This window comes from Puma concolor, chromosome A2 (genome assembly GCF_028749965.1).
Source record: "Puma concolor isolate L17-30 chromosome A2, mPumCon1.1.hap2, whole genome shotgun sequence".
NCBI classification, from domain to species: Eukaryota; Metazoa; Chordata; class Mammalia; order Carnivora; family Felidae; genus Puma; species Puma concolor.
Window position 1 is genome coordinate 31,698,685 of NC_141668.1, and position 20,092 is coordinate 31,718,776.

Below are 20,092 nucleotides of genomic sequence, written 5' to 3' on the forward strand. Positions count from 1 at the left end.
TGGCCTCTGTTGTATCTTAAGCAATATGAGGGCAAGTACTGTTAGAAGTTGTCACACAATCACCTAAGGCAGTTAGCTGTTGGTGTGGTTTTATAGAATTTTAATTGTAGAATCGATTTGTAAAAACTGAGTTGATATACATAATATAAAATGTCAAGCTGAGGATGATAAATATGCTTTGTTTTAATGCCCTTTGTTCAAGTGTTTATAGTATTCAAATTGAAAATATAGCTCTGAGAATTTAATAGGAGTTGTTTTATAATTACACTGTTTCCATTCCCTAAACTTTCAAATAAGATATAAACCAATTAAAATACCTAAAGCTTGTCAGATTTACCTTATAATGTAGCTCATTGTTATACAAAATAGAAACAGGAACAATTTTATGATCATACAAAAGGATACTATTGCCACAGAAATGTATAGTCTTGAAAGACTTTCAGACATGTCAAGGAGTGAAAGGAGAGCTAGATATAGGGATCTTTCTCAATTATTAGATAACTGTGTTATCTCTGCTGAGAAAACAGTAGAAGCAGCAATGGAGTAAAAGAATACTCTAGTAGCAAACAACAGTTGGATTTTTTAATTAAAATACATCAATATTATCTTTTTACTAGAGTTAAGCAATTACTTGATATAAACTTTCTTATAAATATGGATAAACATTTCTCACATTTTTTTATATTCTTAGATTTTAATTTTTGTTTCTCATATAAAAATATACATTTGCTTTCAGCTTTCAATACTCCAGTCACAATTCACTGCACTTGATACCAGAGCTTTGGCATTGCCATAGTAGTAGATGAGTCCTACTACTATGTCCTTCCCATTTGTAATGGTTAATGGTCTGAAGAGCTTTCTCATGTGGAGACCAAACGTGGTTAGTCCAAAGCTCAGGCTAAACTTCATTAAGAGGTCCTGGTGGGCTGAATTATACCTGAGTGTGCAGTGTGGTCCAAGGGGCAGACTGACGTGGCTCTGCTCACAGAAGGACATTTCTGAACATGGCAGGGGCTGTGAGAGAAGGGGTGGAGAAATGAATCATGTCCCATGCATTAGGAACTCTGGATCCACATGGGGTTTAAATTTGTATGAAATATTGACAGATGCTGGTTGATGACCAAAACAGTAAAATGACACTGACTTAGGAAAAGGAAACAGGAAAGAAACTATTAGAAATACACTTGGGGATTTGCCCCAAGACCATTCTCTATGGCAGAGAGAGACTCTGAAGACTTGAAAAAAACATGATGAGCTTAATATACCAATCTGGGCTTTTTCCATATCCTTTAGGTGCACTTGACAATGAAGACAATTCCTTTGAAGATTTTGTCACTGGCAGAAGTAATATGTAATAAAAATGCAAGGAAGACTTGCAAACAAAGAGTAGACCACCCCTTACAATATTCTCTAAAGGGAGTCAGTCATGCATTCTAAAGTGGCAGGAAGTATGATGAAAGCATTTTAATTTAGCTTTGTTACTTTTTAAGAGTCAAACCCAAAACTGACCATCAGAATTTTAAACCATATTCCAATGTTATGTAAGTCTCTTAAAATACGGAGAAATCCTAAATTGTTTCTTCCATCTGATCTGTGTGAAATGAACATCTCTGTCTTTTAAACATAAGAGAATGTTATGAAAATTAAATTTGGACAGTATTTTATATTTTTGAGAGTTAAAATTTAAAAAAATACATTAAGTTTAAGGAAAGATATGTCTAGGCAACAGAATTTAATTTTTATTTCTTCCTTTTATTTAGTGAAGCATTATCATTGCACACAAATTTAAATATGTGCTCTGCTCCTTTCAGATGTAGGAGGTATCTTCTTATTCATTTTTTTTAAATATGGTCGATTTCTTTTCACCATATCTAATGATTTATTGTTGCTTATAGTTCAGAAGATCACATTCAAAACAAAGTTCCTCGTAAGAACCACACAGATTGGTCTGCAAGTAAAATATGATTTACACAAACAAAACCCACAAAAAACCCACACAGCTGGCTGTCCCAGAGAGGTGCAGAGATGGGACAGAGGCTGCAGGCTGCCACGGTTTCTGAAAAGAAGTAGGAGGAGGGCCCAGGTGGTGACTAAACCACAGACTTGTAACAAGCAGTTCAAGAGTGCCTCCAATATGAAGCAGGGAGACCTGCAGGGTCCAGTGGTCCCTGTCCTCCTCCAGGATGCTCCGGGTATCCTTAAACTTACTGGTCAAGAGCAGGAACTGACCCAGCAAGTCACCGGACATCAAACTTGCAGAGTTTCCGAAACTCGTGATACACTTGCTGCATGCTGACCCCAGGCCATCTCCGGACGCTGAAGAGGAGGACGAAAGGTTGGATCCTGGGGTAATCTGGACCATAAAAATTAATGTTAGGGACCCGGGCTTGGATAAGATTCACCTGGTTCACACAGGGAGCCAGCTCATGGATACAGCAGAAAGGAGACCTCAGTCATGGCACGAGCACCCTGCACCCTCCATAAGAGCAAGTGTGTCGCTTTCAAAAGAACGGATTCAAATCTATCGATCACAGCCTTACAGGGGTATTCAGTCTCAGTGTACAAGTTTCACACTTGCTTGCATGAATAATCATTGGCCCAAAATTTTTGGTAGGATTCAAGTCATTGTTTAGGACTTCATAAACTTATAAAAGATTTGACACCCTTGGGAAATTCACTTCCTTCCAGATATCCTTTGTCACATTGTCCATGTCGATGAGAACAGGTTGTGGATATTCAGCTTGAATTGATCACGTTGTGGTTTCCTCACTTTTCCCACTATTATACCCTGGTCTCTCAGTCCTGTCCAGATGTCAGGGATGGCCTGCCTCAGCACCAGCTGGACCTCAAATGCCTGGAAGCCAGCAATACCAGGGAGAGTCATCCAGTTACCCTCCTCCACCAGGTCCAGCCACCATGTCACCTCGTCAATCACCACCTTGATCCAGTCTTTATCCAGAGAATTGCAAACTCTCCAGTTCCCAATCAGGATGTTGTGTTTAATGTTCTTCTTCTGTTCTTCATTCATATAAGGGATCCCATTTTTGAGAAACTTGTAGTCGAAGCCATACTGATTTATATATAACAGTTATATATAAACAAAGAAGTTCACAAGTATTATTTTTAGGACATTCCCTTACTTCTAAAAGAAAATTGACAAGTTCTAAAATACACTAAGAGGACAGGAATGGAGAATGTAGAAGAGAGAGGAAAGTAGAAGTTGTTGAAATTTAGAGGAAATTTTTTAAAATTTTTAAAATTTTTAAAAAAGAAAAGTATCAGTTGAACTGATTGAGAAGATAAATGTGCCTATTCCCCCACAAACCAGGTATAAACATAATCTGGCATGGCACCAGGGCCAGGATTAATGTGCTTCCTGTATGTCTATGAAAAGAATAATGTAACTTTGGTGAGGATATAGTCTAGAAAGCATTCCCATTCTGGGATTTTGTAGCATGCTCCTGGCACAGTGTTGTTATGCTAAACAACAAGGGGAGAAGTTGAATAGAATTGCGTTACAGAGGAAACCCCGTGACAGAGCATCAGAATGGAAAATTGGCTCAGTATGAAGGTAGCTAGATGGACATCAGTGGTAGCTGCCTATTATATAGGTGATGTTGGCACTGGAGTCACCATGAAGGCAGGATTCATGTGTTTATTTCACTTAACCGACTGAGCCACCCAGGCGCCCCTTTCACGTGTTTATTTCAAATACTTCATCACTGAATGTCACATTCCTTAACATATTAATTCCTCAAAAATAGTTACTGATTGAATAATGTTGAGAAACACTGTCTCAGCCAAGCATCACATAATCTGTGGCTGTGGCAAGGTGTGTGTGTGTGTGTGTGTGTGTGTGTGTGTGTTATATCTTGTGTATTCATTCCAATATCCCTTTGCTAAGTGGCAAGATGTTCTGTATAATGGGAGTGAGTAGGGCGAGACGTACTTCTAGTAACCTAGATAGAGGGGGCGAGCTACGAAATTACTGTTTATTACTGCATTTTTTACTCCATTATATGCTCAGTTTGTACCTGTTATATAAATATAAAGATAGCAGAGAAGAACATAAATAAGAGGAAAAGGCATATACAGATTTGCAATACAAAAAAAACTAATTATGTAAACCTTTAAAAAACAACAGAGAGGGAGAAATGATTCCGAAGTTTCACTATAAAGATGGAATCAATTTGTTCCCCTTTTTAGTCAACTCTGCCTTGAAATATTTTTTTCAGGCCAAATCTGTGATAGCAGCAGATATTAACTGTGGAAATAAACTAGAAAAATGCATGTTGCACTAAAGGACAAATATAGCTAGCTCTGTCTCAAAGCTGTGGAGAAAAAATGTCCTTCACTAATTTGTCTCTAGATTAAGGGGTAGATTAAACTTGATTTCACATCTATTGTCAAGTAAGTTAGCAATTTAGTTGTAACTTCATTTATTTTTATGCCTTTTCTTATTTTCCCAAGTAGCTAGGTTCAGATTTTTTACATGGGGCTGATTTGTGGACTGTGCCCATTAAGTAGAAGATGAGGTCAAATCCATCTGTAGGAAGACATTATTTATTAGAAAGGGGATCTATTTCAGGAGACATTGTAGGAAACTGTATAGCTCCAGATTAAATATATCTTTCTTTCTATGGAGTCTCTTCTTGGCTTCCAGAACTTGGCTGATAGCCATTAATAGAAATGAATGTGACCAAAATACCTCACCACTTTAATTTGTTGTGATTGATCTGTATGGCAATGCTGATAACACCATCTTAATTAGCTGCAGCAAATTGTATCTGACAAACCATTAGATAACATATTCATTCTTTCCATAGAGGTCTTATGCTGAACCAGATTCTTTACATTCTTTATCTCATGTATTCTTCATTCAGTTTTGCCAAGTAGTAAATATTATCTGCAATGTGTGGATGATAACTTTAGAGAAATTATTGACATGCATGGGATCACAATCCCAGCAGTGGCAGTGTTGGGACTTGAATTCCAAGGATCTTTCTGAAGCTCCTCTTCTTAGCCACCAAGCTACAGATAGTCAAGTGTATGTTGAAATAATACCAACTTGTCATCAATATTAACATAAGCTGTGTAACAGTTTCTCACATCATAGCTAGAGCCAGAATTTAGAGGAAATAGAGTAATTAACCATTTGCTGAGTAGTCTATAACATAACATAGCTTTTCAGTATTTTTTTCAAGTGAGAAGAATTGGGGAAATGTTTTATAGTTAAGCCTAATACGAGCAGGCAAACTGGGTTTAAAAGGTTGTGAGAATTTATATATCCAAAATTGTTATATCTTATTTTGTTCAAGTTGGGTTAAAATGCTCTGGTAGGAATGAAAAGTAAAATCACTAAAAGAAGCAGTTTGGTTTTAATAGAAAGTCAAATTTTAAAATGCCAGCAATATGTACCAGAACAGGAAGGGTTAGTAAACAAGGCAATAAAATGTATCATTTTGTTATAAGAGCCAGTAATGCAGCCTGAGTGTAATGGGTTCTTCCAGAGAGAGAAATATTCCCTGCCTGTCATGGAGGGTAAAGGAAGACAAGTTAGCCCGGTTTCAACTGTGTCCCATCTTAAATAGGGTGATTCTTGTGTTCAGACCATGTGAAAAATCTACAAGCAGCATTATGGGAGAAATACAAACAAACAAACCCAGGCATCAATTTCACTGTGATCTATGAGATTGATCTTTAGGAGGGTAGTATGTTCTTATTTTTGCGGTAAAGCTGAAGGTTTGGTCTGACAATATACATCTGACATCTCCAAAGAACTGCCTACCCCAGAGCCTTGCATGAAATCCAATTTAAAAGGAAAACCTTTTAGATAGTACTGAGCCAATGAGTAAATCCTATTCACCTGCAACCCTCCCAGTGGTATGCCCCCATGTTAGAAAGAAGCACTCATAGGATAGTTGGAGGGGCCAATGAGACTGATAGGGAGAATTTTCTAAGACAGGAAGGTAAGTAAATGACTACCCTTCTGGTGGAGGGGAAGTACTTGGGGGCAGAGCAAGTCAGAAGTCAGACATCAAGGTCTCCATTTAGAATCAAAACAATAAGGTGGTGAAAACTGACCAGATGAGTTTGGGAAAGTCTCACTGCAAGGGATTTGTTTCTTTCTTCTCCTCTAGGTGTAACCCATAATGACTGCAAGTTGCTGAGGGAAGTCCCATATTCAGCAGGGCTCTGACATTACGTGGCAGCAGTTTAGAAATAGGTGAGGAAAGTTATCAGTGCAGAATGGAGGCTGGGACAAAGACTGCCTTGCAGAGTGCTCCTTTGCAAACATGGAACATTCTGAGCAGAAGGAAAATAGCAATTAGGTGAATTTACTCTGATATTTTATCTTGACTCCTGACATAGAAGACATCCTCCAAATCTTGCAGAGTCCCAATAGGTATGGGGGAAAAGCTGTGTTGACAGCCAGAGGACAGCCTTGGAGCTACCTTCAAAACAAACAGAGCAATGAAGTAGCCAAGACTATGAGCTAGAAAGCCCAAAGCAGGGGCCAAACAGAAGAAAGGTCTCAGCCTTAGGTTTTGCCTCATCTGTAAAAGAAGAGGTGAAATACAGAGAACTGGCTAGGAAGGATGGGAACATAATGATTCTCCCCTTGGTTAGTTTCAGCATTAGGGGCTGCAAACACAGAGTGTTCAAGAACCAAAGCAGGGTCAAAAATGCATTAGCAGTTACCAACAGATGCCTACAGAAGAGATGAGACCCGCTGTACCACATGAGGGTGGGGCAGCATAAACCTAGGAGACAGCCCAAGCCAAATGGATCCTTCTCCAATCTCAAAGAATAATTGCATAAATGAAGGAGGGAGAACATGGGAAAATAGTTCTGAGGGTGACTTGGGATTTGAATTGATTGCATATTGTCTTGAGACTGTTTTGACAGGTTTTGAAGAAGAATAACAAAGGTTTTAAATAAGAAAAGTTTGAAAACCTTATATTCGTTTTCTACCAGCCAGAATGGTAAGGCTCATGAGGATATTTAGATCACTTATAGAACATAAAGAGAGTACAGATTTTGGCTTATCTGCATTAGAGTGCAAAATTTCAACCATGCTACATATGTCAGACCCAGATGAGAGGATCCACCCCTTCACTCTTTTTCCACATTTAGCATTTCATAAACTTAGTAATTTTCCTAAAGATTTTGTAAGGAAGATGCACTAAACAGCCTTCTGCTATTCTGCCATCCTGCTGGATCTCTACAGTAAATCTCCCAGCAGCCACGCCTCTGACATGTGGCCCCCCAACCATGCACAACTTTCGAAAAAGTGACCACCAGTCCACCAGCTCCCACTGCTTTTCCTGAGGGGAGCAGTTTTGTCAGTCTAGCTGGTACTAAGATTGTGGATGGAAAGGTTCTATCTTGCTATCTAAGCTTTAAGTACAATAGTCTACCATTTTGAAACTTGATACCTCGATAAAAGGACACAGCCTGAAATGATAACTTACTATTTGTACAGCTGTCACTAAAAATGTAATGCTGTATGAACTGAGGTATAGGAATACAGGAGGTTGACTGGTTCGGGCCAGATTCATGTCAAATAGTGTTTCCAAATGATGAGCTTTCAATGTTCTGAAAATTAACAATCACCCATGGATCTTTGGAAAAAACATTCCTAATGCTATCATAGAAATCTGGTCCAATAACATAGTAAAAGGTTTATAACACTTGCACATTGTTTTTCTCACAAAATAGCACTGGATGAACATGCTGAGGTCTCCATTATTCAAAACAGAAACTTGAGTTTCGACGAGGTTGTCATGTATGCAGGTAGGTCACTTGACTGGAAATGCTGATGTATCCTAGCCACAGACAAGGGCTTTGTCCTGTACTTTTATTTCTACGTAAACTGTCTAACCTTTCTGAGCCACAATTTTATCATCTCTAGGATAGAGGTAATTATCTACATTTAGAATTACCATGACAATAGTGATAACAGTGCTCAATTCACATATAAAGGACATTGACATTATTGTTGTTGTTGAGGGATGATCATCACCTCTCAGCCATATCTGACATTAATGAAAATGGCAGGCACTTGAATTGCATAAGCTACAATTAGGATATCTAACAATGTCAAGTATAATCTCATAACTTAAAATGTATTTCGGTGACATATTCATTACTGTTATTGATAGTTTTCTGATAGGTTTGAATACCTGTCACATTATTAGTGATCATAATTATAATTGTAATTGTAACAATTATAATACACTGTTATTGTTATAGCAATATCACCCAGCACTCCAATTTATTCTCATGTTTCTGCTCTTACATAGCTCATGATTTTATGTATGCCAAATGATACAGTAAATGCTTGATTCCTATGTTTTTAGTTTTCAGAGGTGTATATTTCCAGCAATCAGCTGGAACATGTTTTTTTCTTCCTTTGATTTTTATAGTTTTTTTTTTCAATTTGAATTCAATTTTTCCCCTCTTACCTATACTCAGGCAATGAAAATTTATCTGGTCTCCTTAGTCATCAAGAGACAAGGTGACAACATTATGGATTTTGCTTCACTGTCTACTGTGAAGGTTGATCAGATACCTCTTTGAGATACTACCCCTCTCTCCCTCTTCATTCCAGGTGGATATGTACCTCCTTTGCTCATATTATAAGCATGCAGTGTCTCCCTGTTGTTCTGAGGTATGACTGTCTCCCAACTAGTTATCTGAAGCCAAATCCATAAAGTATCCTGGAAACTGCTGTTTCAAGAGGAACCACTGTCCACCTCTTCCTCTTTCCCCTCTTTAATTTCTCATTAATTCTGCAAATAATTGTTGAGCACCCACAACCTACCAGGCAATGTTATATTGAGTGTCTTCTATTTACCCACTAACTATAGGAGGTAGTAGGTTCTTGTTTATGAATTCTTTGTTTCCGTTTTCTATAAGTTTTAACTTCTGAATAGATATAAAAATAAGATAGCTTTAATATCTACTTATAAAAATATCTTTCTTGCAGTGCAGTATTAATCATTACTAATTACAGAGTAATTATTCTAAACTATGCACTAACTAAAGGCTTTGCATGAATTGATCATATACAATTCTCCTAACAACACTAATGCATATGTTTTGTCATAATTTTTAGAAAAGAACCAGATTTAGAGAAATTAGTTAATTCCTTAAGGTCAAACTGTAAGAACCCAGTAAAAAACAGAAATCAAATTCAGAGAACTGGACTTTTAACTATTATGCAAAACTGATGGCTCTTCAGTTCTTGATGCTCTTCCCAGAGTTCAATTAGTAGCACTCAGGGAGAAGCAAAAAATAATAATAATAATAATAATGGTAATGATAATAATAAAATTTAAAAAGCATGCTTCCATTTTTTTTCCCACAAGCAGTGAGAGGCACTGGGACTGAAGTTTATTTAAGCCAACAAAGTTTATTTTTCCCAATTCAGTTTCAAAAGCCTGATAATTAGTGAAATTAATTCTTAGGTTCTGACCATAGGTTGCAAACATCAGTTTTTGATGGTGTTTTTGGTTTTAACTTTTTCTGTGTCCTAATGGGAGAGGATCTATTGGGTTAGATAGACAGAAATACAGTCACAGGTATACACACATAATTCTATGCCTATATATGTGTATGTGCATTCCCAGGCACATGAGCACACAGAATTGGCATAGGAGAGCATCTTCATCACTGCGGAGTTTTCCAAGTCCCACTCCTAGATACATTAAAATGCCACCTGATGACTAATGTACACATGGAATTCCAGGCCTGTGTGTGTGTGTGTGTGTGTATGTGTATTATATATACTCATAAATCTCCCCCTACAGCCATTCCCCACATTGTCAATTAAGGTGCTCCAGTAGTTATGGACCCATTGTGGATTGGCTTCTAGAGTGGCTTCATATTGGATCCTCCTGCTAGTCAGCTGGATTCAAGGGAGATTCCTTTGTACATACAAATGCCTGTAACACGTTGCCAAGACAAATGGGATTTGTCTATATTCTAAATATACTTAAATCTCACAGAAATCATTTATAAAGGGTTTTCTTTTCTTTGACCATTTAAATTTTATTTCCTAAAAATTGCAGAAACCATGGGAGATTCACAGCGGCCCCTTCAGCAATGCATAGCAGATGGGAATCAGAAGCTTTAATAGATGCAGGAGGATAAAGTTGCCCCTCCCTAGTAGTAGACCTTTTATTTCAGGATAGACAGTGATCCAGGTTTAAAAATGACTTGTGGGTGATATATATAGGAAGTACAATATGTTCCAATTTGACAACAGGAACAGTACTTTTTTAGAAGAAAATATAATGCAGGGATTCACTCATATTCAATTATATATTTTTAAAAAGGCAGAGGGATTCAGTGGTACAGTGATGAATTATTTCACCAACGGAGGATTTGGGGAAGGGCTATCTGACTGAATATTCAGGAGAGAACAAGTGTCAATGTAGCCAAGCAAGTGATTTAACTCATGACTTTTTTCCCACTGAATTTCCTGCCTGCTGGAATAAATTAATGCCTTATTTTAGCAATGGGTAGGATATTAAATCAATGGGATCTGTTTAATGGAACAATTAAGTGAAAAAAAGAGTACAATCGCTGGTGGGGGGTGTGGGTGAGAGACCAGATGGCATTCTCAGTTAAGTTTCAGATTCTCTAGGCCACTGCTTTTACCTGAGTGCCCCTCCTCACTTAATTGATACAGTGGTGAGGTGGGGTCAAGCATCTAGCCAGGCTAAATATAAGCCTGGTTAAATGTAAGCATAGACTGGGGAACTAATAAAAAGTACCCATGTCAGGGCCCATTCTAAGACCAATTTCAGCAGAAACTCAGTGGGGAGCAGCAGGTGATGAATGGGTATTTCTAAAAGCCACTCTGTCCAGGGTGATGCTAATAAGTAGCATGGGTTGAGATCTGTTGGTGTACTGGATGTGAAGGTGGACCTTGGTTGCTGAAAGTTGTCTGTTCTTAAGCTACATTTTCACAAGATAATCTCTCCTTAGCTTTTCTCATTTATCAGGTTGCAAAAATAATAAAACGTGCTTATAAATCTTACCAAACACTCCATTTTGTGAAATCATGGCAATTAATGTATGAGCCCCTTTCTTCATTATCACAATGAAGATATAACCTTCTGAAAGGCATTCTTGTTTATATCTAGACAAATGCTTGCTGAGATCTTGGCATTAAGATGATAAAGTTAAGCTTCTACTCTCTCTTAATAGGATTTAGAAAGAAATAGAGAGATTAATATCACAACTGAGATAGAAAGTAGAATTGACCTTTTGTATTAAATGAAGGGCAATCTAAAAAAGTTGTTCTATCTTAAAACAAGTAAAATACTTCATAATCCAACCAAAATCATTTCTTAGATCAGTTTTTACCAAGTGGCTTTTTAGTGGTTTCTTTGAAGTGAATATTTTATCATATTTCTGAAATTTGTGAAAGGCCATTAAAAGAAGTCTAGAATGCCCAGTGTTAAATCTACACAGCAGGACCTAGATACCTGGTTCAAAGAAATTAAGTTTATATCCACCATAAGCCAGATCTTTTTCTCTCTTTGAACTTTGGATTCTGTGTTGTGTTATTCCCACTGACACCGTAAATTAAAGGATAAAATGGTGACTTTTCACTCTGCTTCCCATAATGATGTATTCTTAGCTGAGCTTAGGTGAGAAATTTGAATGTTTCAGAAAACCAGATTGCTTTCTTTCCTGCCTCAGGGACCAAACTGGCACAACACAGGATCATATATCATTCCAAAAAATTTATACTTGCTTACAGTATTAGATTTTGTTTTAGCCTTTTATTTCTTCTCAACAGATTTTTCACAGCCACAATACTGGAGGCTGTTTCCGAAAACTGCTAATTTTTAAAAATAGACCAGTCAACCAAATTAGCAGGATGACTGAGGGAGAACTTTATTAGGGAGTGAACAGCCGTAAGGTTTCAATAAATCTTTTCAGTCATCTGAAAAAATGAAAAGCTTGGAGAGAGGAGGGGGGTGGGGCATGATTAGCTCAGATTTATTTAAACAACCAAGAAAGTAAATGCATGATTTGGTATAAGTCCCTTTGAAATTTCATTTCCATAGACTATTTCTTGCCTGAGGGGCACAATCATTTTATGTGATACTATAGATTTAGCAAGTAGATGTCCAATCTATTAGGGATTATTTATTTTAAAATACTTATCAGGCTCACTCAACCTTTCCCTCATCTGCGAGCTTTCTAAACACCTGCATTATATATAGCTCATTGCGTTATAGTTTTTTAAAAGTTTTAAAAGTTTTCCTTGCTAGTTGAGTCCCTCCAGTACAGGGCTTATGTCTTTCCTTTAGGCCTGGCATATGGTAGGGACTTGAAAAAACATTCACTCAATTGAAATAAGGGCTGCGTTACTCTTTGAAAGTGCAATTTCGCTTATTTTTTTAATGTGGATGACTTCCCTGATAGATTGTGAGATTTTCAAGAGCATAGACTGAGTCTAGCATTATAGTAGGCACTCAGTAAATGCTTATTTCTCACAAAATTGTATCATTATTTTGATATATACTTCAAATTGTTAAACCAGGTTTTATAGGGTATTGTAAATTTATAGTATACTTCCAAAGTCAATTGCAGGAGACTAATCTTATTTGGAGTGTCAAGGGAGATTTCTTTGAAGAAGTGATATTTGAGCCAAGATCATAAAAACAGATCAGCAAGAGTGGTGGAGAGGGATGTATGTGTGTTGGAGGTGAGGAAGCACAGATGAAATAGAGGCAAGAGTATGTGCAAAGGTCCTGACGTAAATAGAAGGTTGACACATTAAAGAAACTGATAAAAGACAGTGTTGCTGGAGCACAAAGTAGGGAAGGATGTTTTTAAGCAAAAAAAAAAAAAAGTTAATAATAATACTTGCCTTTCCAACTCCGTTATGTATACAAAGAGAGAGCCCTAAGAAAAGATGTGGCCAGATAGGACACTACTGAAGCAGTCCAGGCAAGAGAAAATGGTGGCTTAAACTTGGGTGTGATAATGGTGGTGATGTTGAGAAATGCAGTGCCTCAAACATAGTCGAAGGTGAAATCACCAAGGCTTGCTAATGAATTGAATTAAGCGTGAAAAGAAAGAAGATGGTCAGGATGTCTCCTCTTTCTGGCTTTGTAAACAGATTGATGGTTGTACTTTTCATTAAGGAATGAAACACAGAGGAAGGCAGGAATGCAATATTGTGAAACTCGGTACATATTGACATTGACATGCTTCTGAACTTCAAGTGGTAATATCTGGAAGACAAATGATGTACTTCTCCAGAGATGAGTAGAGAACTGGGCTAGAAATATAATCAGAGTCATTGGCATGAATGACTGGTTTTGAGCTGAAGCCATACACTGGGCTGAATGGCCTGGGATGAAGTATAGGATGGAAAGGAAAGGGGAGGCCTTTCACTGAGCCTGCACTACCCCAACACTTACCAGAAAGAGAAAAATGGGCAAGCAAAGAAAATTGAGAAGGTGGGTGCAGAGACGTAGGAGGAAAAGGATAAAAAAAAATATGATGGTATAGGCAAAAGAACACTACAGTGCTGCAAGAAGGAAGGTGTGGTCAGCTAAGCAGAAGACCCAAAAACTTCAAGTATACTTAATAACACGCTGGGATAGAGTGGATGGTGCTGATGAGAAAGTCACTATTGAATAGCTCCCTATACCTGTTCACTTCTCTGTATCCCATGTCAAATAGAAAACTTTTACATGTAAGAGGATTTTGTTTTATCTTGCTTAGGTTAGGTTATGTATGGGGAATAAATGGAGGAAGAGGGAAGTTGGGGTTTTATAGAGAATAGAGAAGGCTTGAAATAATCTTTTCAGAGGGTGGGAGACACAAAATGTGGTGGCAATGATAGTGTAGCTGAGGTTAATAAATATATAATAATTACAGTGGCACTAATTTTATGTGCATTGTTATTGTGTCAAGCTGAGCCCAGCTGCACACATGCAGGCCAGATAAAGCAAATAGTTGGCTTCATCAGTGGTTGATGATTTTCATGATCAAAAAGTCAAAGCCATTGGGGCAAGGGAATTTTGGATATTGACATAAACTTATTGACATAATAATCCATCCAATTTAAGCTGGTTAGAAGAAGATAAAAACAGAAGGAAAGAGCAGGAGCAGCTAATGAATAAGGTGAAGCCTATGATAGTGATATGAAGCTGCCTGATATCATGAGAGTATGGCAGAATGATCTTATGGGGAAACTTCAAACATCAATCTGATGAATATAGAGAGGCCAATAATAGAGGTATCAAGGAAATGGAGGTCACAATGAAGTAGAAAAATAATCATATAGGGAATACTTCAACAATAAAAGTTAAACTCTTCAAAGTATGATGCTTAATTAGTGATTTCTGGAGGAGATAGATTTTGGGGGGACACCTGTAGAGCATGGCTGTGCAACTGGTTGCCCAAAGTGTAGCAAAGAATGTTACAGGACGTGAGGAGGTCAAAACGAACACTAAGCTCTAGTAACTAGAGTATTGTAAGGGTCATCATATGAACGTGTGCCAATGAACATGGTAGGAAGGAGATTGCAGATGAAAATTGAAATAAGTACACTCAACACATCTTTTTTTTTTTAAACATTTTTTAAATGTTTATTTATTTTTGAGAGAGAGAGAGAGACAGAGCTTGAACAGGGGAGGGTCAGAGAGAGAGGGAGACACAGAATATGAAACAGGCTCTGGGCTCTGAGCTGTCAGCACAGAGCCCGACGCGGGGCTCGAACTCACGGACCGTGAGATCATGACCTGAGCCGAAGTCAGACACTAAAACCGACTGAGCCACCCAGGCACTCCAACACATCTTAATTAAATGATCCATGATAGCAAAATAGTCAGGGTAAGGGTAATTGAAAAATTGGTAATTATTTTTTCAATATTCACTGGAGACTTTCTGGAATAATCCCAAATGGCTTTTCATCTAGGTGAACACAGAATCATCTGTTTAAACTATTAAAAAACATAATATCTTAAGTTCTCTGTCTCTGGAACCAAATTTTCTATATAAATTAGCTATTAAAGGGATTCTTTGTTATTATTATTTTTGAAAGCATAGTACAATTCTCAATATAAAATTTTTAAAAATACCAGTAATGATATAGGATGAGAAGTTTTCCTAATAGAGGCTTTTATTCTGTATTGTCTATTTCTTCTCTGGCAGAAAAGAATTATAACCTCATCATCAGATTTAGCACAAGAGGGAAAAATTGAACTTCAGTCTAATAGATTAACTTACTGTACATGTTCTAAAAAAAAAAAAAAAGGAAATTGCTTTAGGAGATATCTGAAACATAATAAATCAGTTTGAGGAATAAAACAGTACTATATATTGTAATGCCAAAAAAACATCCTAGAAACATTGATTTGTCTAAGTCCTCCATAGTAAAAAGAAAAAGAAAAAGTAGCTAGCCAATGTCAATCACCTAACATGAAACATTTATTTAATATACTCAGATAGGAAATATCAACTAACAGACAGTAACATGAATTTCTTTTCCTATCAACTTGAAGAAATTTTTTGGTATTTTATTATAAACCATCGTACAATGCTACTTCAGAATTCCAAGGATAACTTACATTAAACAGGATCAATTGCTACTAATATATAATTTTGATATGTTGTACATGACAGTTTGAAATTATTCTTTCTCTAGATGTGTGTGTGTGTGTGTGTGTGTTAGTGCTATATACATATTTTGGAAAATTGAATTAGTGATGACGTTATATATCAAAGAAATGTCAAAGAGTAAGCACACATTCTTTTTCTTTCTTTCTTCTATGAGAGAGAGAGAGAGAGAGAGAGAGAGAGACAGAGTTGGGGAGAGGGGCAGAGGGACAGAGGGAGAAAATCCCAACCAAGCTCCACGCTTATCACAGAGCCCCACGCAAAGCTCCATCCCACGACCCTGGGATCATGACCTGAGCTGAAATCAAGAGTTGGTCGCTCAACCAACAGAGCCATCCAGACACCCCACACATTTTTTTTCTAAAATAATATGCAAGGGGCACCTGGGTGGCTCAGTCAGTTAAGCTTCTGACTTCAGCTCAGATCATGATCTCCTGCTTTGTGAGTTCGAGCCCCGAATCAGATTCTCCATTTTCAGTGCAGAGCCCACTTGGGATCCTTTCTCCCTCTCTCTCTGCCCTCCCCACCCCCCCCGCCGACTCTCTCTCTAAAAAACAAACATTAAAAAATATGCAAATATAGACATATTTTTACAGACAAATTAACCCAGAAAAAATGATGGTTTATTTAGTACCTGATAACTCTTTTGCTCTTTGCTATTTTCCAATAGAAAAGATAATTTATCTAGGGATACCAGGGTGGCTCAGTCGGTTAAGGGTGTGACTCTTAATTTCAGCTCAGGTCATGATCTCACAATTTGTGGGATCCAGCCCTACATCAGGCTCTGTGCTGATGGCACAGAACCTGCTTAGGATTTTCTCTCCCTCTCTATACACCTCCCTGGCTCGTGCCTATGCTCATGCTCGCTCTCTCTCAAAATTAATAAATATTAAAAAAATAATAATAATTTAGGGGTGTCTGGGTGGCTCAGTTGGTTGGGCGTCCAACTTCAGCTCAGGTCATGATCTCACAATTGGTGGGTTTGAGCCCTGAGTCAGGCTCTGTGCTGACAGCTCAGAGCCTGAAGCCTGCTTCAGATTCTGTGCCTCCTCCTCTCTCTGTCCCTCACATGCTCATGCTCTGTCTCACTGTGTCTCTTGATAATAAAATAAACGTAAAAAAATTAAAAAAATAATAATAATTTATCTAAATAAAATATTAATGTTTGATGCTGTAGATAGCTTAACCAGAGTTAACCATATATATCGTTTCAGTAATTCTTGAAAATTTTATTATGCTCAAATAGTACTTTACCATTCCATTGGATTGTTCAGCAGATTGCTCTTAATTACCCACTATCAACTACATCAATGTTGTGAATGTTGAATCTTCCATTAAATATCTTACATTTTAAATATGTATTCTTCATAATTATAGTAATGGGAGGTTGGTGCTAGTAATCACAATTCCTACTCTACCTGTATCACATCAAATTTGTTCCGCAGGCATTTTCATGCTTTTTCATTGGTTGAGATTTCATGGAACTAACAAAAAGCAGGGAATTTATGTTTAACATATGAATGCAGAACACATGATCTGGTGTAAAGAAATACTGGCAAAGCTTCTGGAGAAGTTGTAGATTTCAAAGGGCTGCTGTTTTAGTGTGACCTAAAGAATCTTAAGATAGAAGCATTAGGAGGTTGGGCTGACATTCCACGATATTATTTTCTGCCAGGAAGCTAAACTGATGGAGTTTTCTGAGAACACTCATTGTGTGTAGAAAGCACAATGAAATATATTTCAAACACTACAGCTTCAGTGAATGCATTGTTTTAGAGAAGACTAGCAACACAAAAAGGTTTGGTGAACACACAGGTGGAGACAGGGTGCAGAGCTCAGGGATAGAGCAACATGAGCCATATAATTATTTTAAGGCATAGAGGAGAAAACCAGAAACTATAGAGAAGGAAACTATGTAAGAGACAAGAGGGGTGGTGCAGGACATATATCATATGTAAATTTTTTTAAAGGAGCATATGCCACACATATGAAAAGGAAATGGTACACTAAGACTTTAAAAACAAACAAAACAACAACAACAACAAAAAAAAAAAACAGCAAGAGCAGAACTGGGAATAACCCAGTCAAAAAACAACTATTATTTATTTCCAAGAGAAAGAGATCCAGTATTAAAACTAAGCTCTTATTGGGGCGCCTGGGTGGCTCAGTCCTTTAAGTGTCTGACTTCAGCTCAAGTCATGATCGCATGGTTAATAAATTCGAGCCCTGCGTTGGGCTCTGTGCTGTCAGCTCAAAGCCTGGAGCCTGCTGCAGATTCTGTGTCTTCCTCTCTCTCTCTGCCCCTCCCCTGCTCATGCTTGCTCTCTCTCTCTCTCCCTCTCAAAAATAAATAAACATTAAACAAATTTAAAACTAAGCTCTTGCCAATTCAAGAATTCTGGATTTAATCATTTATTTGTTGAGCTAAATGTGTAACTTCTTAGTGATTCAATAATAAAGTTTAGCCATAATGAGATTAAGTATTCATAACTCAATACATTTTCACTTGTCTCATGATTGAGCAATCTTACTGAAACATTCCTGCGAAGATCCTTTAGGACCACATAGAGCAAAATAAAAATAAAATATAGTATAATATTGTTAGAAGTAAAACACATTAATCCAGGTTTACCAAATAACTGTTTGGCTACTACACAGTACTCAGGCAGGGATAATTATGTCTATGTATATCTGTTCAAAGATGCAATTAGTTACATGATTTCAAAAAGCCTATCTAGGTAACTTAGGAGGCAACCAGTAAATGAAAAAGAGATAGGAGCCACAAGGCCCAAGCAATGATACATCTTTTGCTACTTACTATTTCCATAACATTGGGAGAGATACTATATTTCTAATCCTCAATTTCTTCATCTTTAAAATAACAATTAATATAACCTGTACAATACATAATACAAAAATATTTAAAAACAAATATTAAATGTAATTTTCTTGCCAGTATATTTTCAAATACTGCCTAGATGTCTTGATTCTCTTCTTTATTTTTCTACAGGGACTTTTCTTTCTGTATACTTCACCCAACTTTTTTTTCTCACACATATACAGAGTCACACCCCAAAAGTGGATCTGATGAGGCTCTCATTGCCTACTTTCCAATTTATTTTCCAAACTTGATAGAGAACTGTACTTATAACAGAAAGCTTTCTTATTTTTAACTTCTTTTAGTATTGTTAAATTTGAACTATAAAGCATGTGTTAAAGTCACCAATATCTGTGTCTGAGGAAAAGTTAGGAAAAGTTCTTGAAAACAGTGATGGCAAAAAGACAGGTTAAGCTAGTCAACAAATACCCAGGTTTCAAGTAAAACAAAAACCAAGAGATATGTGCTTTTCCCTGTGGATATTGTCTTGACAGTCTTCAAGGATAATGGGCAACTAGATATCTGAATTTAAAAATGCCACATAAAGGAGCCAAAATGGTGGAACACCATGGAAGTTTTTTGTGTGTGTGTTTCGCGTCCATGAAATAAATGCAGCCAGATCAACCCTAAACCATCCTGCACACCTAGAAAACTGATTTGAGGACGGACACAACAATCTGCACAACCTAAACCACAGAACTCAGAAGGTACATGGAGCGGAGAGGTGACCTGGGGGAGAGAGAAGATGCAGAGGACAGGCAGCTGCTTTATCTTGGAGAGAGAGGATGGAGACAGGGGGAGAATTCATGAAAACACCCCCCCACCACCAAAAGCAGATGGAAAGAAAGTGGAAAAGTGGAAACAGCTGCAGGGACTGAATGAAAAAGAGAGAAAGTAAAATGATGGGTTCAAATTCCACTAAGACTATAAACGGGGACAGCACAGAGTCTGAAACTCTGCAGCTTGATACCTGTGGTGCTCTGGTGGGAAGAGCGTATCCCCAGGAGCAAAGTGAGGTCTGGAGGTCCACGGGCCACAGGAGAGAGGTGGTTCCCTGCTGGGAGGACATTTGGTAGCGGCCCTGTGGCCCCCCCAACAGGCAAAGGTGCCAGCAGACACCAGAGAATAACCATATTCGCTGGTGCTGGAACATAATTAAGGGTGAAGCCTGGAACCAGATGTGTGTTGAGATTTTCCATAATCCCTGAAACACTGCTGCTACATGATCGCATGAACTTTTTCTGGGTTGGGCTGGCACCCAGCTGCAGTCTCTGGTCATGAGCAGCAGCACGGTCCTGTGAACATTCCTGGATGCAGCCAGGACCTGGCCATGACTCAGTGAGGACTTCTCCAGGAGGATGTGAGCAGGAAAAAGTCACAGTCTCTCAGAAGTGAAGGGTCTGGAAACACAGCCACATCTGAGATAAAACTCAGGAGGAAGGTACTGCCTGGCAACCTGATGGCTTGGTCACAGACAGTGTAAAAGAGGAGAGTAGACAGAAGCTGGAGACAAAAGACAGGTGTGTGATTGCTCACTGGGGAGAACAGAGTCCC

The 20,092-nt window shown here is 37.9% G+C and overlaps 1 protein-coding gene and 1 pseudogene across 1 annotated transcript in view; both read right to left on the reverse strand.

The window, feature by feature from the left end:
- KCND2 (potassium voltage-gated channel subfamily D member 2) overlaps positions 1–20,092 on the reverse strand; it is a 489,765-nt gene that overhangs the window by 309,498 nt on the left and 160,175 nt on the right. The gene's annotated exons all lie outside the window — the stretch shown is intronic.
- On the reverse strand, positions 710–16,142 carry LOC147583091 (poly(A)-specific ribonuclease PNLDC1 pseudogene; annotated as a pseudogene).